The sequence below is a fragment of the Sylvia atricapilla genome, chromosome Z (assembly GCF_009819655.1).
Source record: "Sylvia atricapilla isolate bSylAtr1 chromosome Z, bSylAtr1.pri, whole genome shotgun sequence".
NCBI classification, from domain to species: Eukaryota; Metazoa; Chordata; class Aves; order Passeriformes; family Sylviidae; genus Sylvia; species Sylvia atricapilla.
In genome coordinates, this window is record NC_089174.1 from 72,984,244 (window position 1) to 73,007,769 (window position 23,526).

Consider the following 23,526-nt stretch of genomic DNA (forward strand, 5'->3'; position numbering starts at 1 on the left):
AAGGCTGGAATGCTCCATAAGAAAGGATTGAGTAGGCATTGTTAATTAGTCTTACTTAGAAGAGAATTCAGAAATAAAAGAATTTGTTCTTTACAAATGTGAAGTATATTGAAATTTTAAAAAAAAAAAAATTTTAAAATGTATTTGTGCAACAATATGGGAGATATAATGGGAATGTGAAAAAAAGATCCTGCAGTCTATAAAGATGAATAAATTCTAGACCAGATTTTTTTTTTTTTTTTAAGATTATTCTGGGATCTCCATTACTGGACACCTTAAAATTGTGTCCAAAAGGCATCATTCAGGAATGATAAGGGGAAAAACTGAGTTTGACAGTGGCGTAGAGCAGAAGTCTCCACCAGAACTTTCAGACTGTACCTGAAGGCTTCTATAAAATTGAGAGTTCTGCCCTAGGGTTTGTATCTCAAATCATAAATACTTTATGCAAATATAATTTAATACACAGATGTAAACATTGCTCATGTCCTACCATTCTCTGAATATTTTTCTCTTTTAAGCTGCATGGTTTCAGGAAATTAATTAGGATGTTCTGCAGTGCATGTTTTAGTCTGATTTTGGGTTAAATTTTGTCTGGTTTGGAAAATGTTCAGTGTCAGAATCACGGCTGCCTTTTAGTGTTGATCCAGTTTTTAAGACCACACATTCCTATAATTTTTTGCTTCTATTTTTAGGCAAATTAAGTGCAACTTTAATAATTTTATAATTAAAATTATATAATAATAATTTATATAATAAAATTAAATGATTTCCTCAGAAATTTGATGTTACAATGCTTGTTTGTTGCATAAAAATCATCTCTATTTGATCTTTTTTTCGGTTCCTGTGTGGACAGGCCAAATCCTGCAGAACATCCGACGTACACTGAAGTGAGTGGTGCTCTTTTTAGGTTTTGTGGACTAACAAATAGTCAGAAATATATGGATTCCAATCTTCATTCATATATGTCTCTTATGGATCATCTCTCACATCTGCTGGGGGATGATATGCAGACTGTGTCTAGGAAGCAGGAGGAAAAAAATACTTCATTTTTAAAGAAAAGGATAGGCTGGTAATGGGTTATCTCTGGATGCTAGCTTTCTTTTTTGTGGCAAACAATTGCCACAATAGTCTGGTGCCACAATAGTCTTGATTCACAACAGGGCAGGAAAGTCCTTCTCAGCTGATAAGATTGGAGCTTCACTCAGGTGGCTGTGAGGTGTTTGCATCTGCCAGCATAACCACTGCTGTGCAAGAGACTCTGTAAAGGTGAATAGGTGAGGAGGCAAGCAGTCCATGCAGTAAGAACTGAGAGTAAGGTCAAAAGGAAGGAAATGTTTGTGGATTTTTTGTTTTGTTTTGTTTTTTGTGTGTGTTTTGTTTTTTGTGGTTTTTTTGTATGTTAGTAAAGAAACATTGACTAGTGAGGATCACAATTAGCTGTCATTAAACTTCCTGAAATAAAGCATCAGTCAGGTAGGAGAATGAGGATGGAAGTGAGAGGTTTTGTAAGGGTTATTATTGCCAGTCTGTCAGTCAGTTCTGCTTGATCCCTAATGGGAGGAGAATGTTCAAGTATGAGTGGCCTAATAAAAGATGGAAAAAGTACAAAAAGAAAAGAAGAATATGACCAACAGGATATGACCAAAAAATTATGACAAACAAGCAAACTGAGCATTGTATTCTCAAAGTGCTGAACAAAATTGTCTTTAAAAATATGAGGAGTATTAAAAAAATTGCCCCCAAAGTGAACGACTCTTTTCCATTCAGATCACAAGAGTTCTACAAGCAATGATGACATTTTAATATATTTCCCTCTTGTACGCTCAAGTGCAGAAGCTCTAGGCATGAACACAACAATGCAAACCACAATAGAACTGCTTTAAAACCTGAGTTATTGCCTACTCAGTAATAAGATATTTGATACCTTTCAGGGAGCTATAATGTGTTTGTAAAAATGTTTTCCCAGCCTGATACTTAGGTATTCAATCCAGCAGCACATTTATTCTCATAATATTTGAAAAACCTGTTTGGTTCTTTTTCAAATTACAGTAGTGCAAATGAATAAATAGAAATAAAACTAAAACTAAAAAGAAAGAAAAGGAAGTTACTGCTTTCAGATGTTCTTCCACACTTCTCTTAACTCAAGCATTACATTGTTTTTTTAAATGTAATTTTGGAAGCCCTTCCAGTCTACTCTGTACTGGTTGTAGACTGGTACTTCTGGCCACTCAGAGAAACAAATATTTTAAAATAACTAAGTGCATAATTTTGGAAGAACTGCTTCTGCACATGTCTAGCCACAACACACTCAATAAGAAATGTCAGACAGTTTTAAAACTGGAACATGTGGAAGTTGCATTGAGACACACAATAATACTCCACGACAGGGATGCACATCAGCAGATTGCTGGTATACTTCTTGGATGTGATGTTAGTCTGGAGACCAACGTCTGAGAGACTTCAATGTCTTCAGAAGTGAGTTAATAGCCTTCATGATTTAACTCCAGCTGGCAGCTAAGCCCTACATAGCCACTCACTCTCCCCCACAGGGGAATAGGGGAGAGCACTGGAGGAGTAAAAGTGAGAAAAATTGTGGTTGAGACAGAGACATTTTTATAGGGAAAGCAAAAGCTGCACACACAAGCAAAACAAAACAAAGAATTCACTCACCACTTCCCATGGGCAGGCAGATGTACAGCCATCCCCTGGAAAGCAGCATCCCTCACAAATAACAGTGATTTGAGAAGATAAATGCCATCACTCCAGAGGTTCCCTCATTTGTCCTTCTTCCACGGGCTTTATATGTTGAGCATGGTTCCCTAGGAGATGCAATATCCTTATGGTCAGCTGGGGGAAGCTGCCCTGGATGCAACTCCTCCCAGGTTCTTCTGCACTCCCAGCCTCCTCACTAGTAGGGTGGAGTGAGAAGCAAAAAATACCTTGACCCTGTGTGACTTAAACATACCTATATAGGCAACACTGTTCTCAGCACAAATACAAAACACAGCCCTGTGTTGGCTACTTTGAAGAAAATTATTCTGGATCAAATCAGCACATTAGAACATTTCTGTACATTATTAATTTGTCTGACATGTAGCTTGCAATTTAACCTATTTCATTGTACTCTTTGGGGTTTCCCATATTGTGTATTTTCACTTTGAATAATAAAGATCAGGAAAAGAATAATTGAACATCCATATAATATATAATGTATAAATGTATGTAGGTTTCACAGTGGTTTAAATAGTTTAAGATGGAACAGCTACTATAAAATGGAAATTTTAAAAAGTAGCAACTAATGTGGAATATTGAAGAGACCTGCTTAAACTTTTGCTTATGTAAATTTAACTACCCGTTAACACTCACTCCTATTATGGGCTTGATGTTGCATGTCAGTAGATGACAGAGATTTAAAATTCTGTACCTGAAAAGTCTTATAACGGGTTTCAAATATTTCTGTTGATTTAATTAATTGAAAATATGTGCTTTGTTCAGATGCTGTATGCTCTTCCATGGGCTGAATAGAACTCCTCTCAAGGCCTCCAGTTCTTGATACACTATGTAAGAAGTAGTAGGAGCAAGATTTTAGTTTTAAGAATAGCTATGTGCTTAGAAATTACTTTCACAGGGATAACCATAGTGTAATCATATCAAAGGTATTTGTAATCTCCCTTATCCATTCTGTTTATGCTCAGTCAAAAAGCCCCATATATTTTGTGGATGTGTATATTACACATCACTTGATTTTAGTGTCTTTTCTTTCTTTTTTTTTCTCCCCATGACTACAAAGTGCCACATGTCCAAGGAATGCCTGTTGGTATATCTGAAAGTATGTATTTCATTCCATTGACAAATAAGGGTGAGATTTTTTGCACCTATTATCTTAGTCAGAGTAATTACCCCAGATGATCAATGGTAGCACGTTGTTACCTTTGGAGATTGACTTCTATCATCCTAAAATGTCACTTTATCCATTGAATAAAGAATAGTTCCTGTTGCCATTTAGATGTCTGGATATAAATCAGATAAACATATGTTTATGATACTATGTTACTATATGTTCCTTCCTGTAACATCTGAACCAGCAGGTTTAAAAATGTACTTCGGGAAGGAGTTTTGTACCTAGCACACTTTTTGTTTAGGTAAAATATATAGAAAACAAAGGTATATCATCTCTGAAAAGGCAGTGGAAACTGCAAGTGTATCTGCTTAATAAGATAGAATGTGAAAGGATCAAAGGCAAGTTTAATTATTTATATCTTTGTGATTTGACAGACTGTCCATTGTAATTAAAGTGAGATAAACCCACAGTATCATTCCTACAAACAATCATAACATTGAGTCAGTCTAGTATAAATTTATATGGTAAGGATCAACATTCGCATCCTGATTCTCTAGTGATGTGAAATTACACTACTTTGTTGTATCACAACAATACTCCTAAGTGTTTGAAGAAATGTATGTTTGTGTCCTCAAATTATAATTAATTTTTAAACGAGTATAAACAAAACTAGGAATTTATTTTGATGTGTCATAATTTAGTAAATTAATAAGTGGAAAACAAGGATTCATCTTCTGCGCTGCCACCCCAGCTGCAAGTCCTTTGTAAAATACCTGTATCTGTGTGTACTCTTCACTATATGAGGAGAACTGTTAATGCCTACTGGGATAATTCTTTTCTTTTCTTTTCTTTTCTTTTCTTTTCTTTTCTTTTCTTTTCTTTTCTTTTCTTTTCTTTTCTTTTCTTCCCAATTCTTTCTTTTCTTTTTCTTTTCGTTTTTTTTTCTTTTCTTTTATTTTCTTTTCTTTTCTTCTCTTCTCTTCTCTTCTCTTCTCTTCTCTTCTCTTCTCTTCTCTTCTCTTCTCTTTTCTTTTCTTTTCTTTTCTTTTCTTTTCTTTTCTTTTCTTTTCTTTTCTTTTCTTTTCTTTTCTTTTCTTCTCTTTTCTTCTCTTCTCTTCTCTTCTCTTCTCTTCTCTTCTCTTCTCTTCTCTTCTCTTCTCTTCTCTTCTCTTCTCTTCTCTTCTCTTCTCTTCTCTTCTCTTCTCTTCTCTTCTCTTCTCTTCTCTTCCTTTCTTCTTTTTTTTTTTTTTTTTTTTAATATGAGAGAGAGTGAAAATAAGAAAAGACGAATTTTCTTTTAGCCATACAAATCTTTGAGTACAGGTAAACACAGAGGTTCTGAGCAGCCTGATACAGTGCAGAATTCCTTTCTTTTCTTCCAATTTTTTTACTGCAAACTTGTCAGACAGGATCTGTCAATACTTTTTCTGGATGAAAAATCTAAATGTTATAAAAGTTGTTTGGTTTATGTGACTCTAAATCTGTGCTTCATTTTCTGTGAATTACATTTTGAACTTTGAAAACTCCTTCAGGTTTTCAGAGACAACAGCCATTTTTCCCTGAATAAGATCCGGAGGGAAAACACATACCAGTTTCTCATATTCCAATGTCTTTTTGTTTAGCTCATGTTGTAGCTTTCATTTTGCAGGAGAGCTCAACACAGACTCAGGTTCTACCTTGGAGTTAAGACAGACATGATGAAATGGATCCTAAACACCTATAAGGTCTAGTCAAAGGGTTCTCTGTGGTTTCCTTTAGAACTGAGACCAAATGTAAATGTTTTCAAAAAATCTGAACACAACAATAACCCCGGTATTTTTTATTCTGCTAGTCAGAATGGATTCAACAGGGCAATTTAAGTGAACTGTAGATGCTTGAACAGGGCTTTGTGTCATGCACACTCCACATCTCCACATGTGCTTACAAATTGCCAACAGCAATTTTGTGGCTATGTACTGTCCTGGTAGTAATAAGAAAATCAAAAAATGAATGGCAGAAATGGCTGTTTTTCTGAAGATTTTGCAATGAGACAGCTGTCAATATTTTAAAATCAAACTGGCAAAACTAGAATGCTGTCAATAAAGCCAAAACATGGGGCTCATAAGAAAAAATGTGTGACTTAAAAGTTAACAGTATTGAATCCAATAATAACTCAATAGCATTTCTGCAAGAGTAGCAACAATTTTTTTTTAATGGAGCAAAGTTATTCTGGGTGTTGCAGTAAGTGAAAATAAAGGCAGTATTTCTTAAGATACATTTACAGTATTAAATGTACAGCATTGTCCAGTTCTGCGGAATTCACCTGAAATTAACATATTACTTTCCTAATAAAGTGCAACCAAAAAACTAAGTAAATGTCAGTCTACCATCTATGAAAAAGTAAGTAAATACCTGTGGAGAATTTTTTGTAGGTGGTAGGCATTTTTTAATAAACTAAAATAAGGTATTTCACAGCTATCCCTTTTTACCATTTTCGCCTTAAACTAAAAATTTCTTAACAAATACTTTTGGAATTTCCTTCAGACTGCTTTGAATCAGATCTGAACAAACCTTTTTCAGACAAGAGGGATGGCATAGTGTATGTAGTAGTTATATTTTTAAGATGGTATTTCTTGTCCTGACTATTTTTCTTTATGTTAATATATTTTTTTTTTTCCTCAAGGTACTAAATCAGAAAATTAGTGTCAGGTGGTAAGTTTTGCTGTTGTTACCTTAAGTTAGGGATATGACTGTGCTAAGCCAGCTTAATTTCTTGTTAGAGCATTTATCAAGACATAAAATAAATGAGATATTGTTTCTGCATACAATTTTGTTCAATATCGCCTAGATGGGAATAGAGCATTGGAATCTGAGTGCATCACTAAGCAGAAAATATGAAGGTTTGACCATTAGATCAATTCTTTATTTTTATAACTGTAAACATCTCAACTCCACATTTCCAGCAATTTCATGTTAGCATGTAGTCTTAATAGACCACAAACTAAAATGTGTTCCTGGTGATATATCTGTAGACTGCCTTTTTGTTTTATAGGGTTCTTTCCATCACTGGTACTATTTCCAGATCCAAGCATTATGCAATGGATCAGAAAACCCTCTGCCTCCTCTACCTCCCAGAGCCAACATGGTAAAAATATTGGAATTAATGTCGGGAATAATTTCTCAGATGTCTCAAATCTAACCACTTTCTATAGAAATTAATTGGAAATGATGTAAGAGTAAACAAAGGACAGAAGTGAGAAAGCATAATTGTATTAGCAAAATTAGAACATATTGAAATTGCATTTTTATATGCAAAGACTGTATGTCTGTAAAACATTCCTAAACCAAACTATAGTAAATAAGTGCTTTGTGCCTTTTTGTTCATTGTGATATATTTTAAGAATCCAGGGGTAACATAATTAAGTGCCACTTGCCAATATTTTCCAGCACTGTGTAAAGTTAACTGCACATATAAAACATATTGTCTCCTGCTGCTGATTTTTTATTGTCCTGTGTCTGTATTAAATGCTGGACTTGTATGCTTAAGGATATAATTCTGTGCAGGAAACCACAATAAGGTCTGGGAGTAATTGCAACACAAGATCAAGATTAAAAGAAAGATTTTTTCAAAAATCACTTGACATTTTTATCTAAAGAGTTTCTCTAAATACAGTAATTCTCATGTTCAATTCATGGATAAAGGTAAATGTGAGTGAGAGCAATTGATAGTTAATGGTGCCACATACCTAAACAGTTATATAAGGCTTGATCAAACCATGATATTACTTTGTCATCTGGCTCAACACTCAGTTTGAAAACCATATTGTTATAATGTTTTACAATTCTTCTAGCCATGAACACTTTGGTTTTAAGACTAGGAGTTTGGCTCAGTTTTGCACTGATGGAAAAGTTGTTCTTGGGAACAATTGCCAGCCCTGGATATCTATACAAGACACGTGGTCTGCCTTCCATTAAAATTTGTTCCAATGGAGATTTTCTTTCTGATGTATGAGGTCAGAAGAAAAAAATGGTTAAATAAAAGAGGCCACTTCCTCTTTGTTTTATTGAGGAAGCCCCTTGTCCTTGATACAAAGTGAAAAGTTACTGTAGACCCCTGACTCTTGCCCTTTCAAAGTCCCTTTGAAATACTTTTTTATTTTAATTTGAGAGGGAGAAGAATTGATTTATGGTTCAAATGTTTCAGTGACAACTCAAACTGAGTCCAAAGCAACAGAACAAGCAACACTGTAATCCATACAGCATGTGCCATCTGTAGAGGATGTAATTGCAGTAGTGTTATAAGCTGTTCTCTGTTGGCCAAACATGTGGAACATTCTCTAGCTGTTCTATTCGGCTGAAAATATTTAATACCGTGGCATTTTGATTTCGGATGAACATCCAGGAACAATGTTCTGATCCTAAGCATTGAACAACATCATCAAACAGACCATTTAAAGATGGGCTTGTAAAACACAAGAATTTATAAATCCCGTACAGACCTCCTTGGTGTCAGAATGGAGGAGCTGCACTTTAGAGCTTCAGTATGAGATTCATGAAATATGCTTAACTGCCCTTAGACAGATTAATCTCATCTTGTTCTGAGATCTTTATTCATATCAGTGAGTCCAGTTTGAAATAACAAACTAGCAACTACTTTTTTTTCTGTCGAGGGCAAAGAGTAGAAAATATCTGTTATTGCTCTTTGATGTTAAAACTGATTGCTTAAAATAATGTGTAAACTTAGAGAAGTCATAATTTTCAATAACAACACCTTGCTGTAATTTGTTGCCTCAATTGTGTGTGCTGTTTTCCACAACACAGTGACTGACAGAGTTCTTTTCCTTATCTATCACTCAAAAGCATGTTCTCAGAACTCTGTTAAGCATGAAATTTTCTGAGATTTATCCACTGCTGTGGGAGAAATTTCCACTCCATATTTAATCACAATTGCCACATATATTTTGTTGATTTGTTTTTGCTGAGGTAAGATTAGGTGTCCAAATCCTCATCTCCTGTGAGCATATCACACAGAAGGGAAGCGTTTTTAGGAGGCAACTTGAAGCTTAGAGAGTGGATCACAGTAAGAGGTACAATATATTGAGTGTTGGAAATCCTGACCAAAAAGAAAGAAGTGCCTATGGAATTTAAGCTGTAACCAAATAAAGGTTGTCAGAAGTGTGGAGATATGTGGTGTGTGACATTAAAAAAAAAGAAGGCTGAGTAATACATTTCTTATAAAACCTACCTAGTAACTACATGGTGTTTCTGAAAAGCAGGTAAATAAAATTAAATATTTTGATGCAGTCACCATATCTACCAAAGACACAGTTTTCAATCTTTTCCATAGGCATTTTTATTTATATTTTTGTCTACATGTCTTGCAAAGGTCCTGTACAGCCACTCTGGCAGCAGAGATTTGAGGTCAGAATTTCAGTCCTGTGTCCTACCCACAAGATTACCTTTATGCTTACACACTAGAGACATCGTTTGAAAAGTCTGGTCTGTGCTTAAGAGCAAACACATTTCCTGTCTTCTACAGTAAACACTTCAGAGGGATAGCTTTTGGTTTGAGGTGACAGCAGGATCTAGCACTCAACAGTTGCCCTTCAGAAGTGGAGCATAAGGCTGCAATACTGGATTTAACACGGGCTTTCCCCATCCTACCTAGCTTCAGCTAGAAAGAGAGTTTCATTCTGTAAAAGCCAAATAAAATAGCATCTTTATGTTTTTTTTAAGCTGCTTTCATCATTTGAGGTTCCTCAGTATTTCAGTGCCCATATCAGTCGAAGACAATGCTGAAATGGAGTTTGAAAAACAAGCATTTTTTTGAGGCTCTAAGTTCACAACAGGTAATTTTGTAATTGAACTCAGATTTTAAATCACATCAGGGCACCAGTCTTGACGTCTTAGTTTCAGCATCAAGTAGGTTTCAGTCAGACATTGTTTATACTCAGCAGCTTGTTCTCAGCACGTACAGTAACATCAGAGCCTCTACAGATTTTTGGTCAAAAGACAAGCTAATCTTCCTACTGTTCATTTATCACCTAAACACAACCTAATGTGTTTTAAAGATCTTTCTCACTTCCATTCCCTTCCGACCAGTATGGTGAATATTTTTACCTTTTGCTTCACTGGACCAGTCACATAGAGAACATCCCAGACTGCATGTAGCAGAAGTGTTAGCAGGTATATTTAAAATGTTTTCTGAACCATTGCCTAACACACTGCATGTCTTGCAAAATTGGAGGGTACCTTCTTTTTTAGCTATAAATTTTGCAAATAGTTACAGATCTTGCAGCTGAAGAATTGCTGCTTTTTTTTCCAATAGGTTAATGGAATCTCTTGAGTATTTTGTAGATTAAAAAAATAGTCTATCATTAAACATAGCAAGTGAAAGAAGAAAATTAAGGAATTTTTTTGGATACAAATAGTCTGATTCTGCATATGTGGAATCAACACTGCAGGGTGTAGGTTTAGAAGTGCATGTTGCGCGCATGATATTAAAAAAAACGCCAAGTAAATAATTATTTATAAAACCTACCTACTAAATGCATAGTGACAGTTAAAAAGTGACAGGTAATTAAAGCAACTTCTTGGTATTTCATCTTCAAGTACAGTTAAAAAAACTTGATTAAAGTGTATGAGTTCCCTCAAAATTAAGAGGAAGAATTGAAGTGGACTGGTATTCTTGATGGTCTGCGCATCAATGTAATGGGGATGTAGTGAGGGCCACATTTCTAGGCTCTGTTCCTTGGATTCAGGATATTCTCTACATTAAAAAGCAGCTTGATGTAGGCATTTCAATCACTTTATATGTCTGAAGTTGGACATATCATCACAAGGAAAATAAAAAAATGAAATTTAAACTTGTCAACCTTCACATCCCTTCTTCAAAGCATGTTGTTTCTAGTGTTGTTCAGAGTAAGCAGCTACCATATCATTTAACAATAGCATGTTTTTAATGATGACTATTGCTTGAACAATGTTATTTTTCACTTCTGAAATTTTGCTTTTTTGTTTACTGGGTCCAATGAAAGTTAATTTGCAATTTGAAAAATAATTAACAGAAAACTTCTAGATGCCATGCAATTATGAAAAATTATTTTAATTTTTCTCCTCTGTTGAGTTCAAGATAAGTATCCTAAAATGTGACACTGATTTTCCTTAAAATATTCCAGACTCATGTAATCATTTAGCTTGGAAAGAGCCTTTTAGATCATCTAGTCCAACTATAAACCCAGCACTGTCATATCTATCACTAATCTATGTCCCTTAGTGCCACAAATACACAACTTTCAACCTTCTGCAAGGCGATGACTCAACCCTGCACATCCTGTTTAAATCTTGAAAACCCTTTCAGTGTAGAAATTGTCACTATTATCCAACTCAATAGGGAGCACTTCAGGGGTGTACTCCATCACTCCTGTCCTAAGGCAGAGAAACAAAAACCTTAACGCTTTCCAATGCTGAACTCAATTAACTACCTGCTAGTAGCCATAAAAAATATTCCTGGGGGTTTTATTATATAATATTAGAAGAAATGTTCAGAAAATGGCCTGTTATAACAGAAAGGCTAACTGCTTATTTAGAGATATTTAAAACAATATCTGGGATTTGTAAGATACTTCTAGATTATTATAGATGCAGTTAGCTGTCTGTTAGACACTGAGGCTTGGCAAGTGTTAGAGTAACATAAACATGTAACATGTGTTACATGCTAGAGTAAACAAACTAAATTAAACAGTTGTCTATATGAGGTTTATATGAAAATGGAGCCAATTAAGTTGACTTACATTCTGGCCTTCAAGAAACAAATGTATTAACTAAACTGCTAGAGCAAGAAAAGGATAGAACATATCTACAAGCCTGTAATGAGTAATGTTGGAGGGCAGAGAGAGGAAATTGTTAGTTCATATAAATTTTGGCTCTGAGTCTGGATTAAAATTTATCTGTTGCTTTCCATGCAGTCTTCTGATCCACAATCATGCAAGTTAAGGATTTGGCTCTCAGTGAAACTGAGTGAGGTCACTGATGATTGAAAATTATATTACCTATTGTTCACTGACTGCATGAATAGGAAATGTGCAAGGACTGGCTTGGAAAACACGGGAAAGAATTTGGGGACACATATGCAACTGAATGTAATTTATAAAAGAGGTAAAGGCCATTTCAGAAAGATATTAAAAGCATGTCTCTCATTAGAGTTAAGATGTGTTTATTTCATGCTACTGTAAGCACTTCTAAGGGAGGGGACACTTCTGCTGAAAGACACAGAAATTGGAGATAACTTGTCATAAATAATATAGATGATAAGCAGTTTAGAAAACATGACTTCCAAAGCAGGTATGAAAGAACTTCGTTTGTTTAGTCTGGTAAAGAGAAAAATGAAGACGGACTATGATAACAGGCTTGAAATGCATAAAAGGTTATTGCGAAGAGGACGGTGATCAAGTGTTTTCATCTCTGTATTAGACAGAATGTGAACTAGTTAGATTAATTGGTAGCAAGGACCATTTATATTGGATTTTAAGAAGAACTTTAACTTCAAAAGACCAGTTCAACCCACAAGCAAGCTACTTGGAAAACAGCAGAATTTCCATAACTAGATACGTTAAACTGTTGGATGAACTTCTGTCAGACATTAGGTATAGATTATATTTTGGAAAAAATTTCGGGAATAGGAAATTATCAGGTTTATATCTCCAACTCACTCATAAAATAATAGGAGGAGTAATAAGTACTAGGCAAATAGAAGATTAACTGTAAATTTCCACAGAGGTTCAGTAATTAATTGCTTAGTTGTTTTACTGCATATTGCCAAATTTTGTGTGTGACTCATTAGTAAGTGATTAATAAGCAACAAAACCAGCATGAATTTTCTTATTTGCTACGTTCCTGCAGCAAAACATTGTCTTAATGATTAGATTAATATTTTCAATTCATTTGCAGATTCACTAGAAATAAGGATGTGAACTTATATTTAGAAAATTAGGCATATTGAGATGCTGAGTTTGTTTTCCTTAATCCTTCAGATTCTTTGGGGACTATCTACAAAGACTATATTCAAAATTATTGAATTAAATCATATCCCGAATACAAAGCATAAAAAATTGCAATTATCATCTGAAAGACATGTGGGAAAACTCCATGGTATATAAACCGGCCAGTATTACACAATTTTTCAACAAGATTTGTGAGCCAGAGAATGAAAGCATTGTAATAGCTAATAGACCTCAAAGGAAATTTAGATTTTATGAAGTAAATTAGATTTTCTTTAATAAGATAACAAGTTTGACAGGTAAAAGTAATATGTAGATATACTACAGATTATAAACTTTCCATTAGTTATTGCATTTTCTTGCAGTCAAAAAAGCCATCAAAATTACAAAATAGCAGTAAAACACACTGACAAAAAGTAGTAATCAGAAAAAAATCAACTGAACATACAGGAGTTCCATATTAGACCTGATGCTATTCAAGATTTTAATCACTGCCCTGGTATAAATATCAATTTCTTACAAATCTGTACAAACCAATGTAATGAAAAACATTTTGTGGCAAAAGGTGAACTAATTTCCCATGCTGGCTGTAAGTAGTGGTGAAAAAAGCAGAACTTCTGATTTGCATATTTTTGGTAGGATACTGTAAACATTGGAGATGCTGTAGCAAGAAAAAAACCCCACAAAACAAACAAGCCAAAACCAAAAAACAGAGGGAGAATTAAGAGAATTAAACTTTATCAGAGGAGGAATCACATGCCATACGCTGAGCTGAAAGAATTTTTATTCAGAAACATAAGGAGTGTCTTTGATTTCCGTCCTCACCAGCTATCTCAGCCTTTTAGCTATAGTGAAAAAAAAGGAAAGTTGAAACTAAGATTTGCAATAAACTTTTCAATAGAATTTCAATAAAGCATGTAAGTGGGACAAAACTGGACTTTGTCTCTAAACATTCCTGTCAAGATAAGATAATTTTCAAGTGTATATACTTCAGTCAAGCACAAATTAGGCCATAGTCTCTTACAATCTGGTTGAGAAAATACAACCATGATAGAGAAATTTGTGAAGATGAAGGGATATTCCATTCTAGTTTCACGTTTTTTGGATGTGTGAAGAAAGATAAGAAAATAATTGTCTTGTTTGCAAGTGTAATTAATGAAAATTCTATAACTGCATATCTATAAAAAGCTATTGTTCAAATATTCATGATCAAAGACACAACTGTTGTGAGAGTGTGGGAGCAATGGTTCACTCAAATGATGGAAGCAGCATGAAGTGTGTCCAGGGAGTGATTGTACTGATGAATCACTGCAGACAATAAGTTAAAGAACAGATAATTACACAAAACCAGGTCTGCTAGCCCACTGTGCAGCTTCTTATATTTTCTACTTCAACTCTTCTCTTTTGTCTTGACTTCATTATTTGTTTCAGATTTTTATGTTTCTCTTGCTCTTACTGGTCTTATGTACAGCAGAGCGAGGGCCTTACCTGAACATGTAATAAAAATACTGACTACCTCAGATCTATTTGCCTTGTTTGCACCTCATTAAATATTTCCACTATTGGTTAAAGTTGCCATTCTTCCAAATAGTAGTCTGATGTTGTGTGGCAACAGCTGCTGCAGTGAAGTACCCCTTCCCTCAGAAAGCCCTTGGACTTTCTAACCACGTTCAATGGTAGAGATCATGATGCATGCTGAACTGTCCCACTGTACCCCGTAGAAGCTCCTGTGTTGTCACAGACTCTGTCACATACATACCCGGGTAAGCAAAGATTGCTGCAGAGACCTACAGCCAGTGCTGAGACTTTGTACAGTACTGGCTTATGCATTTGCAGGGCAGAGTAAGAGTGAGAGTGTGTCTTGTTCTGTTCTACCTAGGTGGCAGGAAATCTGTTGTGGATTTCATGCTCAATAAAAAAAAGACAGGAAATGGCACAAGATTTCTATGTATTGCAATAGTACTTCCAGCACTCCTCTGTTTAATTAGGGCCATCCTTGTTACATGATGCTTGTTTAAAACGTAATCTGGCTCAAGGTAAGAAAATTCTCCATATTTACATAAACCCCAATAATGTTACCAGGAAAATGTTTACAAAATGGACAATCTGTGAAGACTTGAAACAAACAAAAATCACATTCAATTTAATATTTAGCAGCCAATAGCACCTTGTTGCTAGGACTGATTTTGAAGAAAATTTCCACTTCTCCCTAAGGCTCAGACACTGCCCAAAACTCAAATTGAAATTCTGCTGTGAGATTCTGCATGTTATTTTAACTCATTCTTCCCAATACTTCTGTCTTCCTGTTGTGTTCCTCATCTAGTTACATCTAAATTTTTATGTTGCTTTCCTGATATGATGCCTGTCCTGGCCTAGCTGTTTTTTTGCAGTGATCTATTCATAGAACTCCATACATCGTCTGTCTGCACTCAGGGTATGCCTTCTAAGATAAGAAACACTGCTCTAGAGTGTTGCTACAATCTCTTTTATTCTCATGTATTTTAGCTCTAAGATAAAAATTTGCTTAAATAAGAGGTGACTCGAGGTAAAATATTTCCAGTGAAAGAAAACTCTAGGTGTATCCACCCTGCCACTCCGCAACTCTTTGTTGACATAGATGATCCTGCCACTTCTCAACAACACTTAGCATTTATGTTGGTCATTTCAGTGCATTGCCAATGTTCATTATGCTTCTCTGGAATACAGAAGTATTATGTAGTATTTTCTTCCAAAGCACAATAGATAATTACTATGTTTTTCTCACTAACTTTGTTTACTAAATTAAAATAATGAAGTCTTTTTTATATACTATATTTCAAATGGGCAGATATCAATTTGCTTCTAATTCCTTCTCTAATGTTTTGAGTAAAAAGTGCTGTGTTCTGAAATACCATCATAGTGACATACTTCAAGGATTATGGCCTATTGCTACTTAGCTCAGATGCCAGCTGCAATGAGTCCCTATCAGTATTAAGAGCACAGATGCTCAAATCTTTCTTATGTCACAGGGCTTGGCACTCAATAATTGTCTATCATTGCGCACACATAAATAAAAGGATTCCACTAAGACTTTCCCTGATAGGTCTAACATGACTTACAGATATTGAGAAATTATCTATGATTGTTGCTTCTGCCTTCAGTATGTCTGCAGGAGGCTTTTTTTATGTTCCTTCCTTTGGACTGAAGAAAACAAAATCCTCCAAATAGAAACCTGTATAATCTTTGCTTTATTTTTTAATAAATTACTCCTTCAATTCTATCTCTTCAGTAAAGAGATAAGCCTAACCTCCATAAGACACATCTTAGAAGTATGCATAATACTACTTTAATGATGACAGTTTATTTATTGTTCTCTGTTATATTCCACCATACTAAAAAAGACTTAAGTAAACATACTGGATCATTAATCTGTATCACCTTTTATTTTTTGGCATCTAAAACAATGGAGTTTTGATAACAGGAGTGGCTGCAGCTAACAACTCTACTTTGGCTATGAATAGCCAAACTGATAGCTGCCAAATATACAGAGAAATTAAACACCTGCCTTAATGATTTTGAGGTCCAAGGAGTTGTCAGATGGAGTTGTGAGAACTCTATGTAAGTTGTGCAAGCAACAGCAGGGAATAACAGGGGTGCTCCTCCAGAGGTAAAGAAATGAAAACAATAGAATGAGATTAGCAGGAACTTACCAATGGTGTAAGCCTCTGCACTTGTGTGTGTTATTTATAACAGTTGTATGTAAATATTATTACATATTATAGACATAAACATAAAACTAATTTAAGAATATGACATTTAGAATGTGCAGCATAGTATATACTTAATGATATATCCATATCTGTTAGTACTACAATTAACTGGAAGAATAATTTTGCTCTCTTCTCTCTGTATTTTAGTTATGCTGAATCTTTGCCATGTTTTCAGAGTTCAAGCAGTAACACAATAGTCATGACCATTGTATATTTTCCCTTTTTCACTGTGTATATTAAAATGGTGATACAGAGTGTCAGAAGAAGAAACTCTAAGTGGCTGAGCTGTCCCCAGTATAATTAGAGGACTCTATATAATGAAGGGTCAGTCTTTTATTTGATCAACTACCACATTTTGTTCAAAATTAACAGAAGAAAGCAAATATGAAATAAACACTAAAAATTATTAAGCTGCCATCAGATCAAAAACATATATTAAATATGAAAAAATTGTGGAAGAAATGATTGTGAAAGTGGCAAGGCACTGTGTTGAAGTCCTAGAAACTTAGAATTTGGAGTTTTAGTACATAATAATGTGTGAGTCAAAATGGAAGATTTGAGGTACTGTTTAAGTCCTTCTTCCCCTTCTTCTTCCTTCTTCGTAGTTTTAAGTGGTTTTCTGTAAATAGATGAAAAACATTATGAGCCTTTGACAGTCATTATTGAGTCAAAAATATAAGTATCACCATGATACTGAGTATTTACCTCTTAAATAACTTTGGTAAGAGTTAAAAGCATGCCATTTTACCTTGTTTCTCTAGCTTGCTAGTTAAGCTCATGGCTTGTGAGCCTGTAAATAAATAAAATAAAATAAATATTCCAAGTCCAAACTCAAGCTTGATGTTTCCCAAGTATTATTCATCTTGACCCGGGGAAAACAAACAAACAAACAAACAAACCCCACAAACAAACAAACAAAACAAAAACAAAAACAAAACAAACAAAAAAACCCACCAAAGAACAAAACCAGCAAAAACCCCCCAACGCCCCCAAAATAAAAGGACCTCACCAAAACCAAACCAAACAAACTGAACATCAAAAAAACAAACCCAACCAAACAAACACTCCCCACCCCCCCAAAAATCCCACCCAACAAAAAACCCCTCCCAAAACCCTTACAGCACTGGAACAGGTTACCCAGAGAAGTTGTGGATGATCCATCTCTAGAAGTGATGAGACCAAGTTGAATAGGTCATTGGGAAATCTGGTCTAGTGGGAAGTGTTCATTCTCGTCTCTCATAACAGGAATGATTAAAACTAATTGATTCTTAAGCTCCTTTTAAACCATTTAAGATTCTGTGATTCTATTTACAGGTTAATTTATAGTGCTGTTAGTTAAAGCTCAAATATGTCCATTTTCTTGAATAATATCCATAGATCAACTCATACTAGGAGGACATGCATTTTGAGGAGTGGTTTAACTTATATAATTTTATTCATTATGTCATCATTTTTGCAAGAACCACAGAAAAATATATGAAAATCATCTTTTGCTTTTCATGTAAGTTACTGAGTGTTGAAAGGAGATGGGTACTGACCTTTTCATGTTGTAACTGTTCGTGTCAGTATTGCCTTCTGCAATCAGTGTGCAATGGAATCTTGAGTCAGACCCAGATTGCATGTCTCTACAGAGATTAGTAAGGTGGGACCAAAAAGCTTGCTGACATTTCTCGGAAGGGTATGCTCTGTCAAAAATAGTTGTTCTTTGACCATTTTTAGTCACTCTGATTTCTTTTACTTAGAAAGATTTTAAATACTGGTGTTTCTTTCCTGTTGCAACACACCTGTGTGAAGTAATTGGGCACTGTATGGCTCTGGATAATTTTGGGAGGATCTCTACATATTACTGCCTTGAGTTTGAACTTGTTCATAGTAACTGAAAACTATGCCTGCAGGTATTAGTCTTGTGTTTTATATAGATTCAGTAGGTGTTTATATAGCTATAAGGAACTTTTGAAGAGATCTGCTCCATGCTTGTTTCTGTGGCAGAATCAGCAATGTAAGTCATTCCTGATAGCTCTTACATGCCTAAAAGTAAGTTGTACAATTATTCAAATCAATTTACTTCAGAGCTCTTAGTTTTAATAAGGTTATTTCCCCAAATACTTTAACTCGAATTTCCCTTATTTCACTTTAATAATTTTATTCTTAAGTTACCTCTGGTTAAAACAGGGATATTTTACTTATCAACCTACCAAAACTGCCAGCTCAACTTGTATCAAAAATCGATGCAGCTAGTTATGACTGGTCTCAACATATTTTAAGAAGTAATTTAATATAATGTTTTGTAAGTAGTTTTGAGGTTCTACCTCCATATCAGATAAATCTACATGTGCACAGTGATATGGAAATGCTCTCACATGATGATCATAAGCGTTGTGGTTTTTGGGATCTCATTCATTTTAGGATCATAAATTTCTTTCTAATATCTAAATCTAAATCTACTAAATCTAAATCTACTAAATCTAAATCTACTCTCCTTCAACCTTATTCAACTTTTCACAATTCCTCCTTGTGAAAATTTCTCTCCAGCCTTTTTGCAAGCCATCTTCACTTACTGGAAGGCAATAATGAGGTTACCCTGAAGCCTCCTCCTCTCCAGGCTGAAAACCCCAGCTCTCTCATCTCTCATCATCATAGAAAAGTTGCTTCACTTTCGTGGTCAGTTTAGTGGCTATCCTTTGGATTTATTTCAAAGTGACCACATATTTCTTGCAGACTCCAGATCTGGACAGAATACTCCAGGTGGGGTCTTATGAGAATTGCCTCCCTTGACCTGCTGGTCAGGCTTCTTGATGAAGTCCAGGATGTGGCTGGCTTTCTGGGTTGCAAGCAGGTGTTCTCCTGCCATGTTAAGCTTTTTGACCACAAACATGCCTAAGTATTTTTCTCCTGGGTGTGTCTTGATTCATTCTCTGCCCTCTCTGTACTTGCGTTTGGAATTGCCCTGACCCATGTAAAGGACCTTGTACTTGGCCTTGCTGAACTCCCTGAGGTTTGCATGGTCCCACCTCTCAAGCCTATCCAGGTCCCTGTGGATACCATCCCTTCCCTCCCCTGTGTCGAGTGCCCCACACAGCTCAGTGTCAGCAGCAAACCTGGTGAGGGTGCCCTTGATCCCACTATCCATGTCACTGACAGAGGTGTTAAAATGTGGCGGTCACAATATGGACAACCTCTCTCCACAACACTATTAAGTGTAACTGTCCCACAATTTTTTTCTGCTGAGCAGACCATCTCTCAAATTCATGTCTCATCAGTTTACAGACAAAAAACTTACCTTCTAAAATGTTTTGTCTGTAACAGTGAGCACAGAATTGTAGCCAGATGGATTAGCAGAAGAATGGAGAAGAATGGAGAATATTTCCTTAAAGTACACTTCCTAAGTCCAAACGAAGAAACTCAAGCACTTCTTGGACCAAAACTGTGTGTTGAGTGTTAACCATCCTCAGTGGACATGTTCATATGACTATATGAATCTTACTGACATCCTTTATAACAAACTAGATGACAAGCTTGAGGAAAATCTAATAAAAGTAAATCTTAAAACCAAGCATAATGCCTGTCACATGAGTGCTGAGGACTAGTCTGCATCCTGTCCTGTGTGTCACAGGCAGTTTTCAGCAATGGCTGCATTTGTAGGGTTCTATCTGAGGGTTTTGATTTTTTCCACAAATGAATTTTCATCCTTAGTTGGTATATGTAGGATGTGTTATTAGAAACCTCATGCTTTATTGCATTTCATCTGCAATGAGGAAAAAACTGTGTCAGTCCTCTGACAAAAGTCCAAGGAAAATGTTAAATTTTATGGAGTCGAGGGGAAGAAACAAAAGATTGTTGCAGGTAACTTAAACTCCATTGCTGTCACTTTTTGACTGCCAATACAATTGGCTTCACATTCTACATCTGTATATGTAATCAGATTCAAGTTTGTTATGACTTTGATTCTGAGAATGGTTGAAACACTAGACCAGTCAGGGGAGTAAATGACCAACTAGAGCTTCTGTATAAATTACTTCCTCAGTCCTGAGGCCCAGGCATTCATCTGCAACTTGATGGTGTGAACACAGTGTGAACGCAGTCTGAACCTTCCTGCAGTATTTTGTATTAAAGCACTTCAACAATTCTGACACTTTACCTTCCCACTGCATTTCCCAATGACCATAGAAATGTAATAATTATGTCTATCAGCAAAACTTTTCCTCACACTATATAGTTCACTTAATAACATTTAAGAAGCAATCAGTTAAATAAATAAATGGATTAAATCTTATCTGTCTCTGTCAGGCAAAGGATACAGTACTCATTTAACATGATAAACAGAGCCATATCTCTTCTTCTAAAGCTGGAATCTTATACCTTAAGTTATATTTAAGTGAGCACAAACTGTGTGCTAAATCATTAGCACTCAGTAAGTTGAATTGGTTGAGCATAATGAAGAGAAAGAGACTGATTCTTTTTTGACAAGATTGCTCATATCTCTATCCTATTTTATCACTGAAGCAAGATTCAGTCACAGACCAGGACAGGTTATGTATTGGCCACCAATTAATGGAGCAATGAAGACTGTAGTACTAGTAGTAGACTGTCATAGTAGCAGTAGTAGTAGTTGTAGTGAAATTGTAATAAAATCATAGTTGTAATAAAGTCATAATAAAAGCAACAAGTCAACAATAATACTAATGACAATATTCTTGAGTGAACCATGGAAAAGGAAGGATGGTGGCAAATATACAATTTGCAACATATCTCGTGCATATTTGTTAAAGCTACCAAGTTATCCTTGATGCATTCTTAACTTTTGAGCCTAATTTGTATGTTTACTACTAAGTGTATGTGCAGTTTCAAGGGAGACAAGGGATATCATAGCATTATAGGATCATAGGCTCTCTGTGTCACATTCTACATGCAACCAGGAATGAGTCTTCTGTTTGTGATTTTGATGACAATGTACTCCAGACATTAGTACTGTAATTTATTTCAGTGAACTATTTATGAAACTTGCTGTTACATGTAAAAGAAGGAAGAAAACATATGAAATGACCATAATTGGATAAGAAATGCACTGCACATAACAGTACAAGAGTGATGCATGATGATTCTTGAAAACATGGGCAAGTGAAACTTCAAGAATATTTTTAATGTAGGAAAGCATAAAAAATATCTGGACATCATGTAAACAGTGGAGTAAAGATATTATTTTTTCATTCCACTCAGTGAATCACCCAGCAATGTGCGCTCACAGCCCATGAAGTGATGGAATCCTGGGCTGTATCCAGGGCAGTGTGGCCAGCAGGTTGAGGGAGTTGATTCTGCCCCTCTGCTCTGCTCTGTTGAAAACTCAGCAGGAGCTCTGTGTCCAGCTATAGGCTTCCCAACATCAAAAAGACATGGGATTGATGGGACAAGTCCAGAAGAGGCCACAAAGCTGATAAAAGGACTGGAGAACCTGCTTCTCAACAGGCTGAGAAAGTTGGGGCTGTTCAGCCTGGAAGGAGGGTTGTGTGGAGACCTCACAGCAACCTGTATCAGAATGGTATCTATAATAGTGTCTGAATAGTATCAATAGTATCTGAAGGAGCCTACAGGGAGGCTGGAGATGGTCTCTTTGACATGAAATACAGTCAAATACAGTCGCAGGGAGGCTGTGGATTGCCTGAAGAGTGGAAGAGTCCAAGGCCAGGCTGGTTAAAGCTTTGTTCAGCCTGGTCTAGTGGGAGTGTCCCTGCCCATGGCAGGGTTGGTTGGGACTAAATGATCTTCATAGTCCATTCCAACCCTTTACATTCTATTATTCTATTCTGCATTAACAAAATAGCATAGAGTGACATCACTAATGGTCCTGGTGAGGAATTTCAGGAGTGGAAATTCTTTTCATTTGTACTGCAGTAACTCAGAAATCACTACTTCCTTATCAGTTACTTGAGGTTTAGTCACAGTTTGTTTATTTTGCCTTTCACAGGAGCATATTTTTATAAACTATTGCAGTAGATGAAGGACACATAACTTTTTTTTTCTGGGATTTACAAGTGAAAATACATAAATCAGATATGAGATGCACTGTGCTTCATTAGAAAATCCTAAACTTATTCCAAGAAAGCTTCCATATAGTTAAATATCAGATTCAAAATATTTGGGAGTAAGGGTAACTATGAATCACAATTTATAGGTTGAAAACCAATTAATTTTTCATGTTTTAGTTTTGGCTAACAATGCCACTGGAAACAACTTTTCTTTGCTTCTGTTAGTTGAAGTTGCACCAAAATTGTTTCAGTCAAGAATCTTTTTCTGAAAAATACCATCAGTATTGACACATTGACTAGCTGGAGCAGAAAGTGTTATAGGTTACACTTTTCTTTCTCCAATTTAATAAGAAATTAGGAAGATGAATTTGGTCCCACAGTCAAACTTAGTGGAGCAAATAATGGTACTTGATACTTCAAAAGAAGGGTTGTTTTCATACATTAGTTTCCGGTCACTACTTGAAACATTTACTGTTAGTCTGAAGAGAGACAACCAGTTTCAGTAGGGGCATGAACTACAAAGTTGCACTCCTACTTCTAAAGCTTGCCAACCTTAGGTGAACTTCATAACATGAAACGTCTTGAATAAAGTCTTATACAAAATGTAACTATATTACCATGTCTAAAGTTTACTTTAAAAATATTAGTACATTCTTTTCTTCCTAAACCCCTTCAATCTTTCATGAAACATGCTTCCTCTAAATTAATTGCTTTATTCCACTATATAAAAGTAGGTGGGTTCAAATACAGGAAGAATCTGAAGCATTTGGTTGCTATTAATGAGGAGATCATGGCCTCACATATACAAAATATTAAAAATACTTAGAAATATTCAAGTGATTTTTGTTTGGGGACTATACAGCACAAAATCACAGCCTGTAATACAACAGATCTTTTTCTTTTTTATTTTTATTGTGCAGTACAATTTCAGGTTA